This window comes from Sciurus carolinensis, chromosome 8, assembly GCF_902686445.1.
Source record: "Sciurus carolinensis chromosome 8, mSciCar1.2, whole genome shotgun sequence".
NCBI lineage: Eukaryota > Metazoa > Chordata > Mammalia > Rodentia > Sciuridae > Sciurus > Sciurus carolinensis.
The window spans coordinates 85,628,104-85,651,332 of NC_062220.1; the positions used below are offsets into that span (position 1 = coordinate 85,628,104).

Sequence of the window (23,229 nt, forward strand, 5' to 3'; positions counted from 1 at the left end):
TATATTGCTGAAGCGCTTTGAACTCCACCTCCTCCTGCCTCCTCCTAGGAGCCCCTGGGATTATAGGCGTGTACTACGGAGCCCAGCCGGCCACTATACCTTCTTTTTATTCTGAATTCTTTTCATAGCTTCCTTTCTGTTTCTAATTGTAGACTCTCCAAGGGTTGTTTACGGCTTGGCCCACAATTGTAAGGTCGAGTTCTTGGCAATAAGTTAGAAAATAAGTTTTCGGAATCTCTTAGGATCTTACATGCACGCTGCGTTTTGTTTCCCCAGTTAATACTTTTCTTCCTGTAGCAAAGATGCAAGAATTTGAAAAATACACTTTAATTTGGTTTTCAAAAGTGATGATGGTTACATTCATCACATACATGACTCAGGTGCAATTTTAGGTAATTATATACTAGTGATTCAGTATTCATAGATACAATTTCAGAATCAAGATAAGATAAAACGCATTTTTTGAAGTTGTGCTATGAAACAACGTAGGAGGTATAGTTATGGAATACAGACATGTATATTTTCCAGGTAGACTGCAGATGGCCCTGGATGTTAATCTGCAGCTGTGTCTAATGGAAAAATTCAAGCTTGAAAATGAAATATTAGGTTACTATTAGGCTATTATTGTTCTGTGTCACTGAGTTACCCCTTAGCAGTTGAAGTAATTATTGCGGGTTTTCCATGCAAACAGGTGGCAGCCCAAGGTGCCATTTGAAAAATGATTCAGATCCTTTGGCGGATCTCACAGTTTTATTCTCAAACGTTGTATTATGAAAATACGGAGAAGTTGAAAAAATTTTAGAGCAAAACCCATATGCCCATCACCTATTAACATCCTGCCATTCTTGTTTATCACACTGTCTATCCAATCCCCACCCCATTCATCAGTTCTCCCTGCACCTAGGGGGAAAAGGTTAGCTAGCCTGAAGTGGCTTTCAAGCCGTGATTTCAAAGAGTGCCGCTAGCACATTTTCAGCTTAAGCGTCCGAAAAAGGGGGGTATTTCCTTCGTTCCGGGATTTCTGGGATGAGGGAGGCGGGCTCCAGGCCCGCGCCGCAGCAGCCTCCGCGATAACCGCGCGGTCACTCAGCCCCTGTGTCCGTCAGGCCGGAGGGCGGGGCGCCAAGGGCGGCACCTGGGCTGGCGGCGCAGGGCGGCGGAAGAGGGAGGCCCTGCGGCCACACGCGGGCAGCGGGCGCTGGGCGCGGGCGCGGAGCCGCTACGTGCGCGGGGAGCGCGGGGCTGCGCTTGTGTGCGCTCGTCGCCGCCGCCGCGCGCCTTTGAGTCAGCAAACTCCGCCGCCCGCCCGCCGGCTGGTGCGATCTGCCCTGCCCTGCCGGGAGGAGCCGCCCGTAAGTGACAGGAGACCTGCCGCGGAGGCCTCCCGTGTACGCGGAGTGGGCACCGCGGCCGGGGGACGAGCCGGCAGCCCCTTCTTTCCCACGGAAGGCGTGGGGCCCTTCCCGCCGCGCGCAGGTGCCGGCTCCTCGCGGACTAGGAGGAGGTTTGGGTCTCCCGGGGTCGGAGCCCCGGAGCTGCCTCCTTTCCATGTGAGCTGTGCAGGGAAGGAAGAAATGATTGGCTTGGGAACTAAGGGGAGGTAGACGGGAGTGTGGAACTAAGGGTTGGTGGCCCAACAGAGCCCCAGGGAGAGGGCGGGGCAGAGGTGGAATCCCCATTTGTAAGATAACTGCTGTGGCATATTCCTCCTGCCGGGTTTGGGTTGGGATTTTTTTTTTTTTTTTTTTTTTTTAAAATACAGAAAAAGGTAGCTTTGAGTTTAGAAATCGGGAAGGGTAGGCAAGATTTTTTTTTTTTTTTTTTTTTTTTTGGTGGGATTGTGGGATTAATGGAAAAGGCCCGAGAGAAAATCCACACTGTCAGGTTTGGTGACACAGGAAAGCAACAGCCTGTTTTTCAGTTCTGGATGCATCATACTTTTCTAAAATTGCACGGATTATTGAGGGGGATGGTCACAGAATGTAGAGCAACATGACCTGCTTGAAAGGAAGGCCTTTTATTTCTGCAAGGCACATTCGTATGTAAGAATAATGGAATCAGAAATTGAGAGCAGGAGGGCGATTTCACGTGATCTCCATCAAACCTGTCATTGTCCTGAAGGAGAAACTAAGATCTGGGAGGAGAGTGCGGGGTCAACCAGGTAGGAGCAGAAAGAGCCCCAGAACTTGGTGGGCTTCTGACTCCCACTCCAGAGTTCGCCTGCCTCACCCAGTTTTGGGAGCAGTGGGCCCAGGGTTTGAGCATACGCTCCCTGCTTTTCTTCTGAGATCTGGCAAGTCCCTGTGGGGTGCGGGGTCCCAGTGACATGGGACTTTTCCAACCATTGGCTCACCTCTGATAGGACTTCTCAATGGGAGAATGGGGGTGATCTGCCATCACTTCCAGTGATGCTTATTCCTAAGGCGAGTATACCTCTGGACCTTGATTGTGCTGCTGGGGATGGATCTTAGACCTTTAAGCATGCTAAGCAAGTGCTCTATGGCTCCACCCCCCAGGTCCCTCTTTATTTATTTTTGAAGGAGTGGTTGACTTGAGATTGACTAATACGGCTGCCTTAAATAAAGATTGAAAACTAAAATATATTTACAAATATGAATACATGGAGATGTGAAATCACGTGATAGCAATGACTTCTGTTTAATTGGTCATCCTGAATATTCTGCCAGTCCTTTTTGTTTTCACTTTGCAGTTAATGATATCGGTGTTGACAGAGTGTCTCAGGCTGGCCCTATCCCTCAAGGAGGTGGTGGTGATGGGTCTCTTACCTGACATATTGCTTCTCTCACCATTATTTTGGGCTGTGCTGCCTACTTCCTACTTTGTTCTGAGTTTGGCATCCAAAAAGTAGAAATAACTTCATTGCTTTTCAAATGAAAGTGTTAATTCAAGAGTAACATTTGCGTTCTACTAAAAAACTTGCTCTTGATTTGGAGCACTCTTGATCTTTCCTCAGACCCAGCATCATATTACTTTCATTTTAAGGATTTACTTTGCTAATTAAGTCATTGGACGAAATGGTTTCTTTTTCTTTTTTTGGTTTCAGGGCTGTGGTTTAACAGCTACTTGTGAAAGCAAAGAACTATTTGAGAACAGGGTCCAGCCTACAAAGTCTTTCATTTTTAGGAGTGACAAAGAGGGCTTTGGTCAAGGTCATCATTGATTCCATAGAGAATTCCTCAAATTTTGGAATTCTTTTGCCAAATGTCTTTCTTTCTCTTAGAGTTCTAGTAGGTATGAATGAACACTTATGTTCTCAAAATCTTGTACAGGGTAGTGGTTACAACTTCTGGTTTCAGACCCATCTGAGTTGAAATCTTGGCACAGTTGTTTGCTAGCTAAGGTGTTGTAGCAGAACATCTCAACGTTCTGAGTTGTCTCTTCTTCAGAAATAAAAAAAAAATAGTAATTATAATCCTTCCCCTTCCAGAATTAATGACAACACCTGCTATTTATGGAGCAATTATTACAAGCCAGGCATTGCAAGAAGAGTTTTTATGGGCTAGGAATGTAGCTCTAGTTAGTGGTAGAGCACATGCCTACCGTGTGTGAAGCTATGGGCTTCATTCTCAGCACCCCCTAAAAGAGTTTTTATATGGCAGTTTCATTAGCCTCACAAAAAACTTATGAAGCAGATTCTATTATTGCCTTTAGTTTACATTTGAGGAAGCTAAAGAATCAAGGTATTTATGACTTCCCCAAACTCCCACCTCACAACTTTAACCCCACCCAGCAAATGTGCCCCAGGTTTAATAATAGGTAATAATTAGGACTCAGTGTGTACCAGGCCTTGTATCAAGTGGCCTTGAGATTGGTTTTATCCTTCCCCCCTTTTTACAATTGAAGAAACTGAGGCATAAAACCCAAGGTCAAACAACTAGTGGAGCCTCATTTTGAACTGGACAGTCTGGCTCTAGAGTTGGTACTCTTAGCCACTCCCCTCTAAATGTCTGTAAAGGGCTTAGCCAGACCTTAGGCAAGGGCAACTCTTACTGGTACTTCAATTTATTTTCCCTAAGTAACCACTCCCCACTCCCAATTTCTGTAGAGGAGATGCTTTTAGTTCTATAGATGATTCAATTCTAATTAAAGCTTTGTGATTACACACACTATTTTGTTGTATTTTGTTTTTAAGAAGCTGTGGTAGGCCTTTGAAATCTTGACCCTGCAGATATAGAGATAGGCTTTATGGGGCCTGTGACCACCATCCCTGCAAATGTATGATTCCTTTTTAAAAATTTTATATGATTTCATGTTCATGTCCAAAAGTGCATTATTCTAGGGGAGGGGATCCATAACTTCAGATCCTAAAAGGGCCATTTGTGGTGGAAAGAAGAGTTAGTAAAGACTTGTATTCCACTTATCTCAGTTTATAAATGAGGCAGCTGAGGTTCTGGTGGAGCGGCAGAATGACTTAGTCTTAATTATACAACTAATTAGAGGTGGATCTGGGACTCACACTCAGTTCTTCTGGCTTCCAATCTCATATTCTCCCTGTAATACCCCAGCGTGGGTGAGGGATAGTGAGTGGAAGACCCATCCTCAGAATTTCTAGATGAATATACCTAGCTATCTTTTCTACTAATTTCAAAGGTTTGTCCCAGCCCCCCACTCCTGAAGGCAGGAGTTGTATGTGGTAAGAAAATTGCTTAATGCAGAAGGTCATTTACCCTAGATATTGTGGTCTTCAAGCACTTTAAAAAATCATGGTGTTGGGATTTAGCTCAGATTGCCTAGCACACTCAAGGCCCTGGAAAAAAATCGGTATTTGTTATTCAGTTAAATTTTATTTCCCAGGCATAAGGCAAAACTAATTTTGTCCCTCTTTCATTGTTATTCTCAATATAACCCCTCCATGAATGTCTAGCTGGGCTTTCTGACATTAACAGTTTATGTCTCATGCACTTGTATAGCTTAGAAATGTGTATGTTCTCTTGCATTCCTGAAATCTGGCAGGTTAGTAGTGGAACTTTTATTGAACTACTTATGTAGATGGTCTTGATTCTTTTTTTTCCCTCTCCCTCCCAGGCAGTCTGGATCCTTAGGAAAATAAGAAAGGAGCCAGGCACAGTGGTACATGCCTGTAATCCCATCGAATTGGGAGGCTAAGGCAGGAGGATTGCAAGTTTGAGGCCAGCCCAGGGAATTTAGTGAAACCCTGTCTCAAAACAAACAAATGAACAAACATAAAAAGGACTGGAAATGTAGTTCAGTGGTAGAGTGCTCCTGTTTAATCCTCAGTACTTGGGGGGGGAAATAAGAAAGGGAAGTCTTGAGCTCTTTTCTGATTCAGGCTGGAAATTTCTTAACCAATCCCTAATGGCGTCCCAGGTGCCCATGATTAGGAAACTCTGGGTTTCTGGGGATGGAAGAATAGAAAAGGGGGTAAGGGAAGTAAAAGAGGGCACCAAAGGCCAGAGGCGAGGCGCAGGATAGAGCTTTCTGACTCACTTCCAGGAACATTTTGTTTGTTTGGCATGATGCTATGTTTTAGGAAAGAGATGGGGACACCTATTCAGTCCTACAGGCTGTCCTGGACACTGACTTACATCATCTCATTTAGTCCTGTGAAATAGGAATTGTTGTAGTCATTTTCTTGGTTCAGAGAGACTTCATAACTTGAACAGGTAGAGGAGACAGAAATTGAACCCATAGTTATTCACATGCTCAAATTTTTTCCCCTAGTCCTCAATTTTAAGATTTTTATCATTGTGTTTGCTTTTGGAGCCAAGATGGCTTTCTCTCTGACACCACTATTAAAGGTTTTTTTTTTTTTTTTTTTTTTGGGTACTGGGGATTGAACTCCGGGTTACTTCTTCACTGAGCTACATCTCCAGCCCTTTATATTTTTTATTTTGAGACAGGTTCTTAATATATTGCCCAGGCTATCCTCAAATTTGGGATCCTCCTACCCCTGCCTCCTGTCCCTGGGATTACAGGTGTGTACCACTGTATCCACCTTAGGGGATTTTTCTTTTTTTTTTGTACTGGGAATTGAACTCCAGTGGTGCTTTACCACTGAGCTACACTCCCACCCCAGCCTTTTTGATTTTGAGACAGGGTCTTGTTAAGTTGCTTAGAGCCTCGCTAAATTGCTGAGACTGGCCTCAAACTTGTGCTCCTCCTGCTTCAGACTCCCAAGTTGCTGAGATTACAGGCATGTGCCACCGTGCCCAATTTAAGGGAAAAATTTAAAAGCTATACTGGGTACGTTATTTGATCTGGGACTCTGAAGTTTTCAGATACTCGGATTCTGTGTAGGTCTTCAAAGGCCTGTTTGGGGCCTGGGTTTTTAAAAATATTTTTTAATATATATTTTTAGTTGTCGATGGACCTTTATTTTATTTATTTATATGCAGTGTTGAGAATCAAACGCAGTACCTCACACATGCTAGGCAAGTGCTCTACCACTGAGCCACAACCCCAGCCCCGTGGGGCTGGGTTTTAATTTTTGTCACTGGCATTGTGGACAAGCAAAGCTTTGTCCTGGTTTATTTACAAAAACCATGAGGTAAATGTAAAACTTCAGAGCATTTTAATTTTGAGATCAGTGGTGCCAAGTTATTTTCCTTGCCCTTTTTTTAACCTCCTACCCATTTTTCCATTACGGATGTGCATTTTCCTTCCTTGTGCCTTTTTGAGCCTCCCTGATTTTGCTCAGAACCCTTTGGCATTTGGTCAAATTCCCCGAGTATCAGAGAAAACGTGGACAGACACAACTCAAGCCTTGGGTGTCCAGAACCTTAGACAGCAGTCATCAGTATGGGGTGCTTGCCCTGACAGGGTGTTGAGAGCCACTTCCTTTGCACTCAGAGACAGATCCCACCCAGCCTGACCCCAGCAGGGACAGCAGGAGCCCCTGTGCAGCCCCAAGAGGAACCCGGCCTTTGCACGGTATTTTCCATGTGGCCTAATGGTGGCCAGCCTCCTCTTTCACATCCTTACACTGGTCGCAAGCACAGTACAATCCAGCCTGACCCATCGGTGCTAAGCACAGCCCAGACCCTTGTGTGGTCTTACTGACCTCGGTGTTGGGTCCCCTTTGCCTTCTTTTCAGCAGCACGGCTCCTTTCCCAGAGTGCACCGTGATTTCTGCTCCTTGCTGCTCCTAGTTCCTGTGACCACTTTTGCTGCACACGCAGAAGGTATGTGCTTAGTGCTCTGAGCCCAATCTCACCGTCTCTAGGTGCAGCTATTTCTGATCTTGGAAATGAGAGAGGCGGGGTGGAAAAGGTGTTGGTGGGATGGGATTAGTGAGAGAGGAAAGAGAGATGAAGGTAACACTGATTTGGATTCTCTGCTAAGTTCAACTGCTAGGAGTGAAATGATTGGCTTGCGTGGTGGCAGATCGTACATACAGATTTTAGCAGTGTTAAGATTTATGAAATTTGTCAGTTCGTCTCTTTGTGCTTTAGCTATTGCTGGTTATATGGTTATGAGGAAGAGGGACCCCCTAAAATTAGCACAAGCAAGTTGGGGGGCTTATTGCAACGCTACCACAAGCATCTCAAAGGCAATTGTTTGGATCTGGGAAGTCAGACACCAAGTTTCCTTTTATCTCTCTTCCCAAAGGCTGCAGGGTCCTTAACTGACCCTCCCTGCGCCTGTCCCTGGAATTTCTCTGCTTGTAAGTGCCTCAGTGTGGCTGGCCAGGGATTTCCCCTTTTTTTTTTTTTTTTTTTTTTTTTTAAGCGTTGGCCTACGTGACTCTGAGCGCCTCAGTGCTTTTCTATTTCTCTGGTCATTTCTGCTCCATTTCCTCACCTGTTCCTCTGCTTTCCCCAGATCCCTCCAGCTGGTAGCTCCTGAAGGCCAGTGTAGGGTTCTCTTCCTTTTCTTTACACTGTCCCCAAGGTTCGTGGTTTTCTTTCTTCTTTTCTCTTGGCACTTGGGCTGGAACCCAGGAGCATTCTATCTCTGAGCTGCATCTCCAGCCCTTATTTTAATTTGAGACGGGGTCTCACTAAGTTGCTGAGGCTGGGCTCAAACTTGGAGTCCTCTTGCCTCAGGCTTCCAAGTCCCTGGGATTACAGTCCTGTGCCACCACGCCCGGCATATCTGTGGTTTTTGAACATAAGAATGATCTGGGACACTTGTTAAAGCCAGTTTCTGGGTCTCACTGTTCTAATCAGGTAGGTCCAGGATGAGACCTGGGAGTCTGTATCTCATTCCTGGGTAATCCAGAGGTGTGACAAACGCTGGATAGACTGGTTTTATTCAGTTCCATGACTTTTAAGTATCACTGATGAATCACCAGCTCTCTAATGCAGATGTCTGGCTCTCTCTTGAGGCCTCCACCTTTAGACATTTAACACCGAATCTGTGACTCCCTGACTGTATCTCAGTCATCTCAGACTAACTTGCCCAACACCATGATTTTCCCTCTCCAGTTTTGTGAAGCCTAAATCTCGACAGCTTGGGGTCCTCTGTAAGAAAAAGAACACCAAGTGGAGAGTACAGAATGAGCTGTGTGAACATGGAGGGGGACCGTGCAGATGTGGGCTCAGGATCTTAGCTTCTTCAGCATCTGGTGTTTCCTACTCTGTTCCCACTGGCCCTTGGCAGTCTCCTAAGCCTCCCCTGTCTGAATAATGCTGGTGTAAGGTGTATCCACTGCGTCTCATCTTCTCCCCACATCCGAGCCTTCTCAAGGTCTTGACGCTTTCTCTGATCCTATTTCTGCTTTCTTCCCCTTTGTCTCAGGCAGTAGGCCTCATGTACATTGACGGCAACTTCTGGTCAGTCTCTGGTTTCCCTCCAATCCAAAGACAGCCGAGTGATCTTCTGAAGAACGTAAATTGGAACAAGTGGCTCCCCTGAGTTGCTCCCAGCCTTGCAGTCTGGTGGCAGGGCCAGGAGCGTGGGCAGATGGGGAAGTGTCAGGATGGGATCACACTGCACAAGCTCCACAGTCTGGGGACAGATCTCAAAAGAAGTGCAGGTATGTCAGGGTGGCATATCAGAACTGTCCCAGTTTGGCACCTCTTCCTGGGAGAACTTGGATGTCTTGTAAGAGCTGTGAGGTGAACCCAAATGAAGGTGACTGCATCTTATCGCTTTGCTTTTCAATGCATTCCTGTGGTGTTTGGATGTTAAATAGTAAAAGCAGACTGTTTAATTGCTTTAGGAAAAGAAAGACCTGTTTTCTTTTAACCCACCTATCAGCTGGGCTCCTGTTCTCTAGAGAGCTATTTAATTTTGGGAGATCCCGTAGGCCTGTGGCCCAGGGAAATCCAAGACCTTGTTCAGGTGTTCTGCTGATTCCCTGGAATGTGGGAGAGGAGGGCTTTTGTGCCCTGTTTTATCTGTCTATACACAAACAGCCCCTTCCCTCATTGTTGGAGAAATCCACTCTCACTGTGGGTTTTGTTAGGTCAGTAGACTTCACTGGGTTCCTGGAGAAACTGCAATGTCTATCTTTCTCCTGCACTCCAGGGTATTTTCCCTCTAGAACTATGGCTACTGCCTATTTCCTCTTACACATAGAAATCCAGTGGGTCAAAGTACAGGATAGAACAAAGGGCTTTTTGTGTAGGGAACCAACACTCCTTGAAATTACAAATAGGACACACTCAAAAGAGTTTTCTGTTGCATTGTAATTATCTTGTTTTTGGTGGTAGGGGGGCGGGCGGTACCAGGGCACTTGACCGCTGAGCCACATCCCCAGCCCTATTTTGTATTTTATTTAGAGGCAGGGTCTCTCTGAGTTGCTTAGTGCCTTGCTTTTGCTGAGGCTGGCTTTGAACTCACAATTCTCCTGTCTCAGTCTCCCAGCCACCAGGGTTACAGGTGTGCGACACTGTGCCTGTCCTGTAATTATCTTTTGATTTCTTACTGAGGGAGCAGCTCTTAGGCAGGGTGGCATTTGGAAGAGGTTGGGAGGGGGCAGGCTGTTCCTGCTACATCTGAAGGTGAAAGGTCACTTCCTGGGTTGGGGGCTTTGTCACCATAGCTCTGGGGTCTCAGCAAACCACTTGGAGTCTTCCTTCGCTTGCCTTCTGGTAAATGGACCCAGAGAAACTGAGCTCCTTGTGCCCAAACACACAGAAAGTTCCTGTGCTGGGAAATCAGGGTCATGATTTACAGTGGGGTGCCCTCCAGATGCTAACTTTCTAGTCAGCCCATTTCTCTGATGGTTGAGAAACTTTGAAAAACGGTTTTGAGAACTTGGTTAGGCTGTCTAGACACATGTCAGGTGCCCTTGGATTGCAGTACTTACTGCAAATAGAGTTAAGAATAACTTCGGCATTTCACCTCTTTTAGAAGGATCTTCCCTGTGTCTTACCTTAGGCTTCTTGAACTTGAATGTTCGTGAGTAAATGATTTGGTTTGCAGGGGAGTGGCCTGCACGGTGTTCACATGTGTGGCCACGTTTCATAGCATATAGATTGAAAACATTCCATACCCTAAGTATTAGATTCCCTTCTGACAAAGAAGATACTCGAATAGAATTGTTGTTTCTAAGGAAGAACTATTCTATGGCCACAAGGAAGGCATCTCAGCATTTTTTCACCTCAGGGGGGCTTGGAAAAACCCAAGATAGAAAATGAACCCTGACAGCAGCTAGCATGGTGTGTCAGGCACGTGCCTCCGTATTTGCTCATTTGATCTTCACAGCAGATCCATGAAGCAGGCAGTCATCTTCCTTTTGTGGATGAGGAAACTGAGGCCCAGAGTGTTGGAAGTTTCCCTTGGCAAAGGGCAGGATGTGAATGCACAGCCAGGTGGTTTGATGTTGAGCAACTACACTTCCTCTCATCATGTCCCCCTGCTCAGTTTAGGGGGCCACTCCTTGCTCGCAAGTGAAATCTTGCTTGCCCCTCAAATTACTTGCCAGTTCTTCAGATTTGGATTGTGGCCCTTTGGGTAGATCCAGACCTGACTGGTAGATCATATATAATTCCTGGTTGTCCCCATTTGTACAAGTAACTGAAATCAGCAGCTGGGCTTTACCACAAAGGGGGAGCCGGTGGGGGAAAAAGAGTGATTTCCTGGATGTTGCAAGTTTTGTTTTCCTTTTTAAAAAAGAGACTTTTCTCAGTTTAAAAGCAGAACATTTAATGTTGAATTTTCCCCTAATCTACCTTTATCCTTTTCTTGTCTTTGCCCCAAATGGGACCACATGGATGTACTACATTCACCTACCATGTTCCCAGTGGAATTGATATTTCTTACCTCTGAAAACAGCCCCCACTTTCCAACTTCCTTATCCTCCTGGTGATACCAGTCTTCTTCCAGTCACCGGCCTGTGAGGCATCCCTGACTCCTTTTTCTCCATCATGCCCCCTGTCCAAGTTTTTCTTATAATTTCTTTATCTTAATAGTTTATTTTTTAGAGCAGTTCTAGGTTCACAGCAAAATTGAGCCAAAAGTACAGAGACTGGTGTACCTTTGGCCCTCCTAATATGCATAACCTCCCCACAAAGAGGTGCATTTGTTGTGATCAGTGAACCTTCACTGACCTATTATCGTCACCCATAGATCAGAGTTTATAGTTGGGTTCATTCTTGGTATGATGTTCTGTGGGTTTTGACATATGTATAATGTGTGTCATTGTAGACACATAGCCATGAGTACAGAATCATGCAAAGTAGTTTCACTGCCCTGCAAAAATCCCCTTGCTTTGCTTCTTTGTTGTTTCCAGGTACTTTTCCATTCCCCCCACTCACTGAGTCTGTGGGCTCTTCCCCTGGCCTGGGTGTTCCTGCAGCTCCCTACCGAAGCACATGGCCTGTAATTTCTTTCCCTGTCAATTCTTCTTCCACCCATTCCCAGATGAATCACTGCCATTTTAGTTGGCCCTCCCTATCTGATGTTCCACATCCATGTTTTCAACTAATCATGACTGAGAAAAAAATAATTCCAGAAAATTCCAGGAAGCAAAACTTGAATTTGCCATGCAAATTGAATGAATACTGTGTTGAATCGATGTGAATGAATCAATGTATAAACATTTTATTAGGTATAAACATTTTGTTAGTGATCTAGAGATGATTTAAAATATATGGGAAGGCATGCATGGGTTACATGCAAATACTGTGCCTTTTATGTAAGGGACTTGGGTATCTTTGGATTTGGCATCGTGAGGGGAGGGGAGAACTATCATGGAGTCAAGTTTATAAGAGGCTTGATATATTATATAAATTGGTACACAAGGTCATTAGTGCTTCCTAACCACCCAGTCTGGTCCCGTTTTCCGTGCTTGTCCTAATGCCAACGTTAAGGCCTGGTCAAGTCCTGCTTCCCCTCCTTCTCCGGTGTTCTGTAGCCCTGTCAGCAGTGATGTTTCTTTGAGCACATACAGTAAGTTTTGCATTACAGGCAACCTGACTCATCTGTGTCTTGGCATCCTTAGGTCTTAGAATTCAGGGAGGGTTATTTAGCCATTAAAAAAAAAAAAAAATCCCTCGCTGGGACCAAATCTAGAATTATCACGTATCAGGCTCTCAGTGGTCATGTGTTGGATTAACTTGTCATTGTCTTTGGTTATCTTTAGGGGGCGCTGTGTAGTTACCAACCCTAAACAGGTCTGTCCTGTGTTATCTCCTTTCCAAAGAAGAAAATGTCATTTTCAGATGTTCAGCTGTTGCCTTCTCCCAGAACTCTGGTCCTACCCCCACATCTCTAAAACATTTGAGCCTTTAATAACTTAGTTTTAAAAGTTGGTATTATCCACTCATGGCTATCTTTTAAGCATTTATTACTAAGGAGGAAGTGGACGCCCTGTTAGTTGTGCAGGGTCCCATGTGGTGGGAGTGAGGGATCTTCTGTGTCCGTCCATTTGTACTTGGATCCTGGCTTCCTCACGTAGAGCTGCATGACTGATTACCATTTCCTTAGTTGTAAAATTGGAGTAATTATGATACCTGGCTTGTGGGGCCGTCACAGAGATTAGAAGGGGTAATTCATGTTAGACTTCATACAATGTTTGGAACATAGTAAACACCAATTATTTTTTTTTTGTTTGATTGCTGTATTTATTGTATTAATACTTCGTTATTTCCGGCGCTGGGGATGGAACCCAGAGTCTTATGCATGCTTAGCAGGTGCTGTGCTGCTGAGCTACACCCCAGCCCTTTTTATTTTGTGACAAGGCCTTGCTAAGTTGCCAATGCTGGTCTTGAACTTGAGATCCTCCTGCCTCAGCCCAAGTTGCTGGAATTATAGGAATGCACTACTGTGCCATGCTAGTTTTGATTTTTTAAAAATTTGTTCTTTTTAAGAGTAGACATATAATGGTAAGAAACTTCCACGAGACTAGTAGAAAAATCCCCCCCCCAAAAAAATTAGATAAAAATTTGTTCTTTTTAGATAAAAGTGACAGGAGAGTGTATTTTGAGATGTCATACACACATGGAGTATCACTTCCCATCCTTGTGGTTGTACATGGTGTGGAGTTACACTGATCTTGTATTCATATGTGAACAGAGGAGAGTTATGTCTGATTCATTCATACCGTCTCTCCTATTCCCTGGTTTTGATTTCTAGTGGAACAATTTTAACATTATTCCCCAACTCACCCTCCACAGTCCAGTGGAGTGAGGACAAGAGGAAAGATAGGAAACAGCAGAGGAAAACGTGACTTTTGTGGCATTCCACTTTGCGTTCTTGCTGGCTAAGCGCGTCCTTTTCTCAGAAGAGGAAGGGTGAATCCCCAGGAGGGGAGGTGGGCTAGGAGGAGAGGCCAGGTGAGTGCTCCTCATCCCATCCTCCCTTCCCCGGCTGCTGGGCTGCCTGGAGCCTTGACGGTGATGCCGAAATGGGGGCAGTTAGCTGGAACTCATTCAGCCCAATTTAATTTACTCAGTACCGATTGTCATTCAGCCCAATTTAATTTACTCAGTACCGATTGAGCATTGACTGTATGCCAGGCACTGTACTAAGTGCTAGGTTATAGCATGATTTGGACAAGGTCCCTGTCCTCAGGGGACTTTTTTAAGATGACAGATACTAAACAAGAAGACAGATTAATAGGTAAAATAATACCAACTGTGATAAAATCAAAGGTGAAAATAAAAGGATAGAGCACTACCGGGAGAATCTACTTCAGTGGGTGGTCAGGGAAGTCATGAATGAGGAGGTGGGATGAGGAGCCTGCGGACCGGAAAGGCCATCGCGGACTGGAAAGGCCATCGCGGTGAACTGGGTGGAGGAGGAGGAGTGGAGGGACTATGAGGGTAATGGCAAGCGCAAAGGGCCTGAGGCAGAGAAACCAGGATTGATCTGGTTCTAGTGGACACCAGTAGAACCCAAGAACTCAGGGTTTAGTTGGAGGATGGAAAGGGTGTGGCTTCTGGGGTTGCCCAGAGGCAGACCCTGAGCTCTGGATGCTGGTTTTCAAATGTTTTGCATTCTTTACACAATGGAGGCGCCTGTGGTGCACTTCTGGTTGGGAGTGCGCAGAAAGGGGTTGTTGGGGCGCATGTGATCTGAAAAGAGCCTCCTGTGATTCGGAAGTCCCTCACCTTCTCTACTCCCACACCGTGAAGCTCTGCTCCTCATGATCTGCCCTTGTGTCCTTGGGGATCTGGGAACATTAAATTCCTTACTTGGCAGAGTGATATAGGCACATGGAATTCTGTCAATTGATGAGGACATTGGCTCAGACGTTTGAGGATGAGTCACTTTATTTGGATCACTGTGTAACCCACTTAAATACTGTTTTTGAGTAGAAAAGTTATTACTCACCTTCTTTTGACATTATTTGGAAAAGGCTCCAGAGATCACCTGAAGATTTTAATGCATATGGATGTTTTTGTTAAGAGAGGCAGTGTGTCATATAACTAAATAGAACAAACAATAAAAAAATCACATATATGTATATACATATGTATGTATGTGTATATAACTGTAAATATATATATGTGTATATATATATATATAATATATGTGAATAAATGAATGTCAGCCTTAGAAAAAGAAAAAAGAGGCAGCTGGGGGGTTAGGTAGAGAGAATGGCTTCTGACATTCAGAAGTTCTGAGTTTGAGTGTTCACCACACTGTGTAGCTTTTGGCAGGATTTTAACCTCTCTGGCAAAATAGGACAAATGAGTCTTATACTGCCTGTCTTGCCAGATCTCAGACCACTCTCTTTCCCTTTTCACAGATGCATCTCTTTCCCTTTTCACAGCTGCATACTATTTCACTGTGCAGATGTACCATAACTGATTTCAAAGTCCCACCCATCATTCTTATGCTAGATTAGCAATGCTCCATGAATACTCGTGAGTGAAGCTAAGGAATTTTTTTTTCAGTAAGCGGAATTTTATTTATTATTAAAAAATACCCTTTATTTATTTATTCATTTTTATGTGGTGCTGAGGATCAAACCCAGTGCCTCACATGTGCCAGGCAAGCACTGTATCACTGAGCCACAACCACAGCCCAAGGGATGATGGTTTATAACTGCAGACTTTCACAAAATAAAAGTTACTAAGAAAATTAAATTTAGTTTCCATATACTGTGGCCAATAGCACATTATGGCCAGAGTGTAATTCATGACCATAGAATAGGAATTTTCACTGTGTATGGATGACTAGTCTCTCAAAGAGTCAAAGGGAACAATTTTCCTAACTTTGGGGTAGGAGTGATCTTTTTACATATGGTGCAAAACCTAGATGCCATAAGGAAAATAATTCATTACCTAAAACACACCAGAAAAATATATTATGGCTTAAGGATTAATTTCCCTAGCACAAAAGAACTCCGGAAAATCAAATAAAAACTGTAAGAATGATCAAAGGATAGGAACAAATAATTTATATAAGACAAGTTAGTGACTTCTAAACATATGAAGAGTGCTTCATCTCACACATGATTGAAAAAAATAACAGATTTCACTTAAATTGACCATATTTTCATCTATCTGGGATTGGCAAGGGGAAAATTTTTTTTGAAAACTGATCATGTTAGGAAAGATATGGGATAACAACTCATTCAACTATTTTCTGCAAGGGATACCTTGCCAATATCTGTCAGAGTTACTAATCCACTTTAGTTAATCCAGAAATTCCACTTACTGAAAAAAAAATTCCTTAGCTTCACTCACGAGTATTCATGGAGCACTGTTGATCCAGCATAAGAATGATGGGTGGGACTTTGAAATCAGTTATGGTACCTCTGCACAGTGAAATAGTATGCAGCTGTGAAAAGGGAAAGAGAGTGGTCTGAGATGTGGAGCAGTCTACATTGTTAAGTAAAAAGAGGGAGGAACAGGAAGAAATGTATGCAGTGCTACCGTTTACTTGCATATGCATAAAATATCTCTGGGAGGATATAAAAATGACTAGGAGGCAGGAAGAGAGCAAGAATTTTGATTTACTGTGATTTTTAAAAAAATTAATTTTTTTTAGTTGTTGATGGACATTTATTTATTTATATATATGTGTGTGTGTGTGTAGATATATATATATATATCTGGTGCTGAGGATCGAACCCAGGGCCTCACACATGCCAGGCAAGCGCTGCACCACGGAGCTACAACTCCAGCCCAAGATGTTCACATTTTAATACATGAGACCTCTTTCCCTGGCAGAAGAGACTGCCTGCGCTGGGGTTGTGGTTCCGTGGTAGAGCGCTTGCCTAGCATGTGTGAGGCACTGGGTCAGCACCACAGAAAAATAAATAAATAAGTAAAATAAAGGTGTTGTGTACATCTACAACTATATAAAAAAAAACAAAAATTAAGCTGGGCACGCTAGTGCAAGCCCATAATCCCAGCGGTTTGGGAAGCTGAGACAGGAAGATTGTGAGTTCAAAGCTAGCCTCAGCAATGGTGGGTGAGGTGCTAAGCAACTAAATAAATAAAATACAAAATAGGACTGGGGATGTGGCTCAGTGGTAAAGTGCCCCTGAGTTCAATCCCCAGTACCAAAAAAAAAAAAAAAAAAAAAAAAAAAAGGGACTTTGACTGGGTTATCCAGGTTGGTCCAATCTAATCCCATGAGTCCTTCAAAAAGAACTTTCCTGGCTGTGGTCAGAGGGAGATGTGACCATGGAAGGGTCATAGAGATGATCAGTTGCTGGCTTTAAAGATGGAGGAAGGGCCACAAGCTAAGGAAAGTGGGCACCCCTAGAAACTGGAGAAGGCAGGGAAGCAGATTCTGCCCTGCAACCTCCTGTAGCCTGCAGAGACCCATGTTGGACTTCTGACTTAAGAAATGCATGTTGTAAGCTGGGTGATTGGCACACGCCTGTAATCCCAGCAACTGGGGAGGCCGAGGCAGGAGGACTGAGTGCAAAGCCAGCCTCAGCAACTTGGCAGAACCCTGTCTCAAACAAAAACGGCTGGAGATGTGGCTCAGTGGTTAAAGTGCCCCTGGCTCAATCCCTGGTTAAAATAAAATGCACATTGTTACAAGCCACCAAGTTGGTGGCAATTTATTACAGCGACAATAGGAAGCCAGTACAGAGATGATGTGGAGATGAAGGCCTGTTCTTATGAGCCTTCTAATCTCGGTGAGGAGAGGAGTCGAGGAGTGTCCTTGCGTGAGGCGAGGCGAGGCGAATGTGGAGTGTGTTCTAGAAACTTGCAGGAGGCTGGCCTCAAGGGGCTCAGGGATGGCCAAGGGGACCAGGTGGTCTGAGTGGTGCTGTGAGGGGCAGTGCAGCTCGTGGGTGGCGAGCAGGGATTCTGTGGCTGACAGTGGATTTAAATCTTGACTTCACCTCGTCCTAGCAGTGGGACCTTGAGAAAGGCACATTGTCTCTCTGCACCTAATTGTTCAAGCGGGGATACGGACAGTGTCCCTTCGGAGGCTGCTGTGTGGAGTGGATGAGTTAATGAGAAGCGTTTGCAGTGGTGCTGGCCATCCCAAGGGCTGTGCAGGGGTTGCCAGAGAGAGTGGAGCATCCAGGTCAGCAGATCCACTGCCACCCCCAGGGGTGCATGGATTCAGGGGCTGCCATCTGGTGCACTGTGGGTGCTCAACCCCCTGGGCTGTTTACCTAGAGGGAGAACACCCAGGGGATCCCTCAAGTTGTGCACCCATCTTACCTGCTTCTGTGTCCCTGCAGAGAGAGGAGCAGAAACCTCAGCCTGTGCTGTCAGCAGGTCACTGGTGACCGGGCCTCCGGTGGGCTTGGGTCTGTGTGGTGCTGGTGGCCATTTGGGGGTCCCTGGACTCTTGCTTGGCATGTAGAACTGGTTCTTGGGCACAGGAGTTACTAGAATCTTCAGGTTCTTGGAGAGAATGAGCTGGAGAGTTTTCCCATTTTATTCTGTTGTATACCATGCTGCACGCATCTCCTAGGCAAGGACAAAATCAGATGTTAAAAAATATCTTTTACAGGTTAAAAACCACATGAAACTTACAAAGGGATTAGGATGTTGAAGTTAGCTGGTCAAAGGAGGAAGTGGCGTGTGTGTGTGTGTGTGTGTGTGTGTGTGTGTGAGATGGGCAGCGTCTGTGTTCGTCGCATTTTTGGGGTACTGGCTTATCTCATTCTCAGCCATCCCTGAGGGCACACTGGAAAACAGCTGCTTAACTAATCTTCTCTTTCTTTCTCTTTTAAACTTTATCGTAGTAAGAGCACAAGATTTACCCTCTTAACACACTATTCAGTGCCTTAACAAACTGTTCCGTGTATGACACAGGTTGTTAGCTGCAGATATAACATGAACTTGATCTTGTTAGAATCTGTAAACTGGTCTTTTGTCCCAGAGTTGGTCGCCACACTGTGCCTGAAACACCTTTCTTGGCTAAGCATTTGCTTACCTGGTCTTTTCATGGTTCTTTCACCCCCACGGGAGGACCTACAATATTCAGAGAAATTGTATGCCTATAAAGACTGCAAAGGAGTAGATGATTTAGGCATTAGGTCAATTTGAAACCAGTGTGGCTGTTGGCTTTTGGCCTAAACATTCGTGTAACAAAAGTTCGCCTTCTCCTTCTTCTCCTTCCTCTTAAGGCTCACTGTTCCGTGGGGCATAAAAATAAAAAAATAAAAAATTATGAAATCAAGCCTGCTCATCCGACTGAGAAGCAGATCCTGAGCCCTCAAGAACTTGAAGGGCAGGTAGCACATATACTTTTCTTTTTAAAAAAGTTATTTCTTTTTTTGTTTTGCCAGACTGCCATGGTTTGTTTAAGGGGCTGTGTTTTCAGAGGCTAGTTCATTCTCAGAAAGGACTTAGTGCTTCTACTGGTTCAGTATTTTATGTTATGACAGATACTATGTGGTGGTTCTGTGTGACTTGCTTAAATCGTATTGCTGTAAAACCCTGGGGTATTTCCCTGTGATGAGGACTTGTTGTGAAATACTGAGATTGAATAACTATATTTGTCCTACAGTTTCCTTTATTTCCAATTGCTTTCACTTTCATAGTTGAGTGTCAAAAACATAGCCTGTGAACTGCATGTGATTCTGCCTAAAGTATTTTAAGAAAAAAAGATACGAGAGGAAGAGAATCACAGATTCAAAGAGCAAGAGAAATAAAATGGAAGAAAGCAAGCAGGGAGCTGGGGTTATGGCTCAGTTGGTAGAGTGCTTGTCTAGCATGCACAAGGCCCTGGGTTCAATCCCCACCACCAAAAAAGAAGGGGAAAAAAATAAGCAAGCAAAATGGATTAGGAAAGCAACTCAAACAAAATTGTGTGAACCAGGTTGATGAAGAGTAAGTCATTTGTATGTTTGAGTGCACAGGACTGTAGATAGGATCACAGGAACATTTGGGTGTAGGAGTCCAACCTTGATACAAAAGCAGTCTTCCGGATAACCTGAGTGCCATTATCAAAGCCAGGAAATTCAACTTCATACTTTTACAGGTTCACATTAAAATGTCGCCCCTTCCATTTGTTTACAATAAAAAAAAAAAATTTAAAGCAAAACAAATAAAAAAAAATAAAATGTCGCCCCTTGTAGCAGCAATGTCTTTGTAACTTTTTTTTTAATCACAGAATGTTTGATAGTATTTTTAGTTGTAGGATAACTCATAAAATCCAAGATCAAGTGAGTTTTTTTTCTATTAGGAAAGCAATCGTAAAAAGAGATGCTTCCTTTTTTACAGATAGATTTGAAGCTGTCAAATTTGAGATTTTGATGTTTGTATCAAATTATATTTAGACTGTGTCTTTTTACTTGTGTACTTAATATTTTACTTAGAGTTAAAAAATGAAATCTTATTCCTTCACAGCAGATTTTTGGATTCGGGTCCAGCTTAAGAAGTAAATTATCTTAGAATCACATGATTTCAAACCTGAAAGTTACCCGAGATTGTTGAGAAATGCAGGGTTATTGCTGAGAATGATGAATCATTGGTGTAATCACATTATCCTTTAACTATAAGGTTTGCTTTGTATTAAGAGACCAGAGGGAAAGAAAGCCTTTTGGTCCAGTGGAAAAAAACAAATGACACACAGGAATTCTTTTTTTTTTTTAAACCTAGTAACAATTATTAACAATTAGTAATTATTATGTGCTTATTAAGAGCAAGACTTGGGGCTGGGGTTGTGGCTCAGTGGTAGAGTGCTCACCTAGCATGCGTGAGGCCCTGGGTTTGATCCTCAGCACCACATAAAAATAAAATAAAGGTATTGTGTCCACCTACAACTAAAACAAAATATTTAAAAAAAATACATTAGCCTTTAGTCTAAGGTATTTTTCATGTATTTGTTCATCAGTAATTACATAGAGATAGGTTCTGTTGTTAATCGGGTCTATAGGTGAAGTTACTAGGCATGTGGAGGTTAAGCAGGCATGACCCCAGAGTTGGTGGCTGAGATCATCCCTCGCGTGCCCTCCTTCGAAGGTGAACTTACTGCCCTGTGTCACCACTGTGAGCTTTGTGCTTTGAGATCCCCTTCCTCTCTGCAGGAGGACCTTTGCCTGGGCATTCACTTGCCCTTCTGCTCAGCTGGCATTGTGCCCACACATGGGTGAACCCTGGGGCCTGTGCTTTATTAGCGTAGCGCCCTAAGCTGCGGGTGATTTCTTTCTATTTGTTCTAATTAGTTATACATGGCAGCAGATTGCATTTTGACTCATTGTACACAATGGAGCACAACTTTTCATTTCTCTAGGTGTACATGATGCAGAGTCACACCATTTGTGCAATCCTACTTGTACGTAGGGTAATGATGTCCGTCTCATTCCGCCATCTTTCCCACCGCCATATCTTTTTTTAGGAGGGTACTAGAGTTGAACTCAGGGACACTTGACCACTGAGCCACATCTCCAGCCCTATTTTGTATTTTATTTAGAGAAAGGGTCTCACCGAGTTGCTTAGCACCTCGATTTTGCTGAGACTGGCTTTGAACTTAAGATCCTCCACTGGGATTACAGGTGTGTGCCACTGGTGGGTGATTTCTGAACATAGTTTTTCTCCATTCATTCAATCAGTGTAAATGTGAATGGGGAACCTGTGACGCACCAAGTACTATGATAGAGGCCAGAAATCTAAATAAACAAGAGTCGTGAGGAGAAGTTGTCCATTTGGAGTTTGCAGTTTGGTGGTGGTGGTGGGGTAGACCCAATATTCAATGTGGGTAAAATAGCATTGTGATCAGAGAGACAGAGAAAGATGGTGCAAGGGAAGTGTACTTCAGGATTTGTTCTCCTTGAGTTAGGGTGATCTCCTTTGCATTAGTGAGCTTTATAATAAGGTGTGTCCGACAGGTGAGTAATGGTAACTAATAACAGATGGGTCTGAATTCCAGCATTGCCCTTGAGTGAGTTGGGGTCCTTGTGGAGGTGACCTTGAGCAAGTTACTTCACTTTTCTAAGTCTTTTTTTTTTTATTTTCATTTTATTTTTTATAGCATTTTTTTTTTTTCAACTTCTCTAAGTCTTTTTCTGTAAATAGGGAAGTTGTGAGATTAAAGGAAGCAATGTACATGCTCAGTTTGGGGCTGATGGGTAAGTTAGTGCTGGCTGCTTTTATTACTGTTTGTGTTATCCATTCATGTTACTGGAAAATTCACAGACACTTACTTATATCTTCTCTTATTCTTTAGCCAAAGTTATTAAATAGCTAAGAATAATTCACTTGAAAAATGGAGGCTTGAAACCAGGCACGTTGGTGCACACCTGTAATCCCAGCAACTCTGGAGTGGAGGCAGAAGATCACAAGTTAGAGGCCAGCCTCAGCAATTTAGCAAGGCCTGAAGCAACTTAGTAGATGCTGTCTCAAAATAAAAAATAAAAGCTGGGTGTGGTGGTGCTTGCCTGTAATCCCAGTGACTTCAGAGGCCGAGTTAGGAGGATTGCACCTTCAAAACCAGCCTCAGCAACTGAGCAAGGACCTAAGCAATTTAGTGAGACCCTGTCTCAAAATAAAAAATAGAAAGGACTGGGGATGTGGCCCCAGTGTTGGAGTGTCCCTGGGTTCAATCCCCAGGACCAGAAAAAAGGCTTGAAGGGAGATTTCATGATGGTCTTCAAATAGGCCAAGAGTCCTTAGCATCTTAAGATGTGGGAAAAGTTCTCATGTAGTCATTGGTGTGAAGTCACATTCAGAGTGGGGCTTTCTTAGAAGCAGTTTAATATATCTGGAATATACTAGAATTTAAAACACGATGGAATGACATCACATTTTCTACATTCCTGGTGGCAGCCCGTCATGAGTAACAGGCTAATGCATACTTTCTATTGCCAAAAGCTTGGTCCTTGCCCCCAATGCCAATCCAATAATGAGGACATGGTTTTGAGAAAAAGGAAAATGAGGGTTTATTGCTTTGCTAGCAAAGGAGAAACACAGGGGACTCCTGTCCCAAAGGCTGATCTGCCCATCATGGGGAACGGGGTTTTTAAGAAGTGATTCAGAGAAAATGAGATTAGGAAGGAGAGATCAGGAAGGAGAAGATCAGGGAAAATATCAGGGAGGAGAAGGTTAGGGAAAAGAAGATCAGGGAGAAGGAAAAAGAAAAAACTATGTAAGTTTCAAAACCTTGTAAGTTAAAGCATCAAGTGAATCCTGGTTACACTTTCTATACCAATACTATGCTCTATTTGCCAAAATTTTTTCTACATTATTTGCAGTTGTGTATTTTTTTTTCTTATGACTAAATGTACAGAGATCCCTGTGCATCTGTTAAAAAAGACACTTCTTACTTTTTTTTTTTTCTCCTCACGACTCTTGTTTATTTAGATCTCTGGCCTCCATCATAGTACTGATGCGTCACAGGTTCCCCATTCACACTTAAACTGATTGAATGAATGGAGAAAAACTATGCTCAGGAATGGAACCCAGGGGCCCTTAACTACTGAACCAC

General features: G+C 43.7%; 1 protein-coding gene across 3 annotated transcripts in view; it reads left to right on the top strand.

The window, feature by feature from the left end:
• The first annotated feature begins 1,201 nt into the window (after positions 1 to 1,201).
• Snx10 (sorting nexin 10) overlaps positions 1,202 to 23,229 on the top strand; it is a 58,396-nt gene continuing 36,368 nt past the window's right edge. Inside the window, exons 1-2 of one of the 3 annotated variants that reach the window (XM_047561793.1) lie at positions 1,202 to 1,352; positions 7,076 to 7,163. The gene's annotated coding sequence lies outside the window, so the exon portion shown is untranslated. Of the gene's footprint in view, positions 1,353 to 1,446; positions 1,551 to 7,075; positions 7,164 to 23,229 lie in introns of those variants that run through there. The other 2 variants (XM_047561792.1, XM_047561794.1) reach the window with 2 other exon arrangements.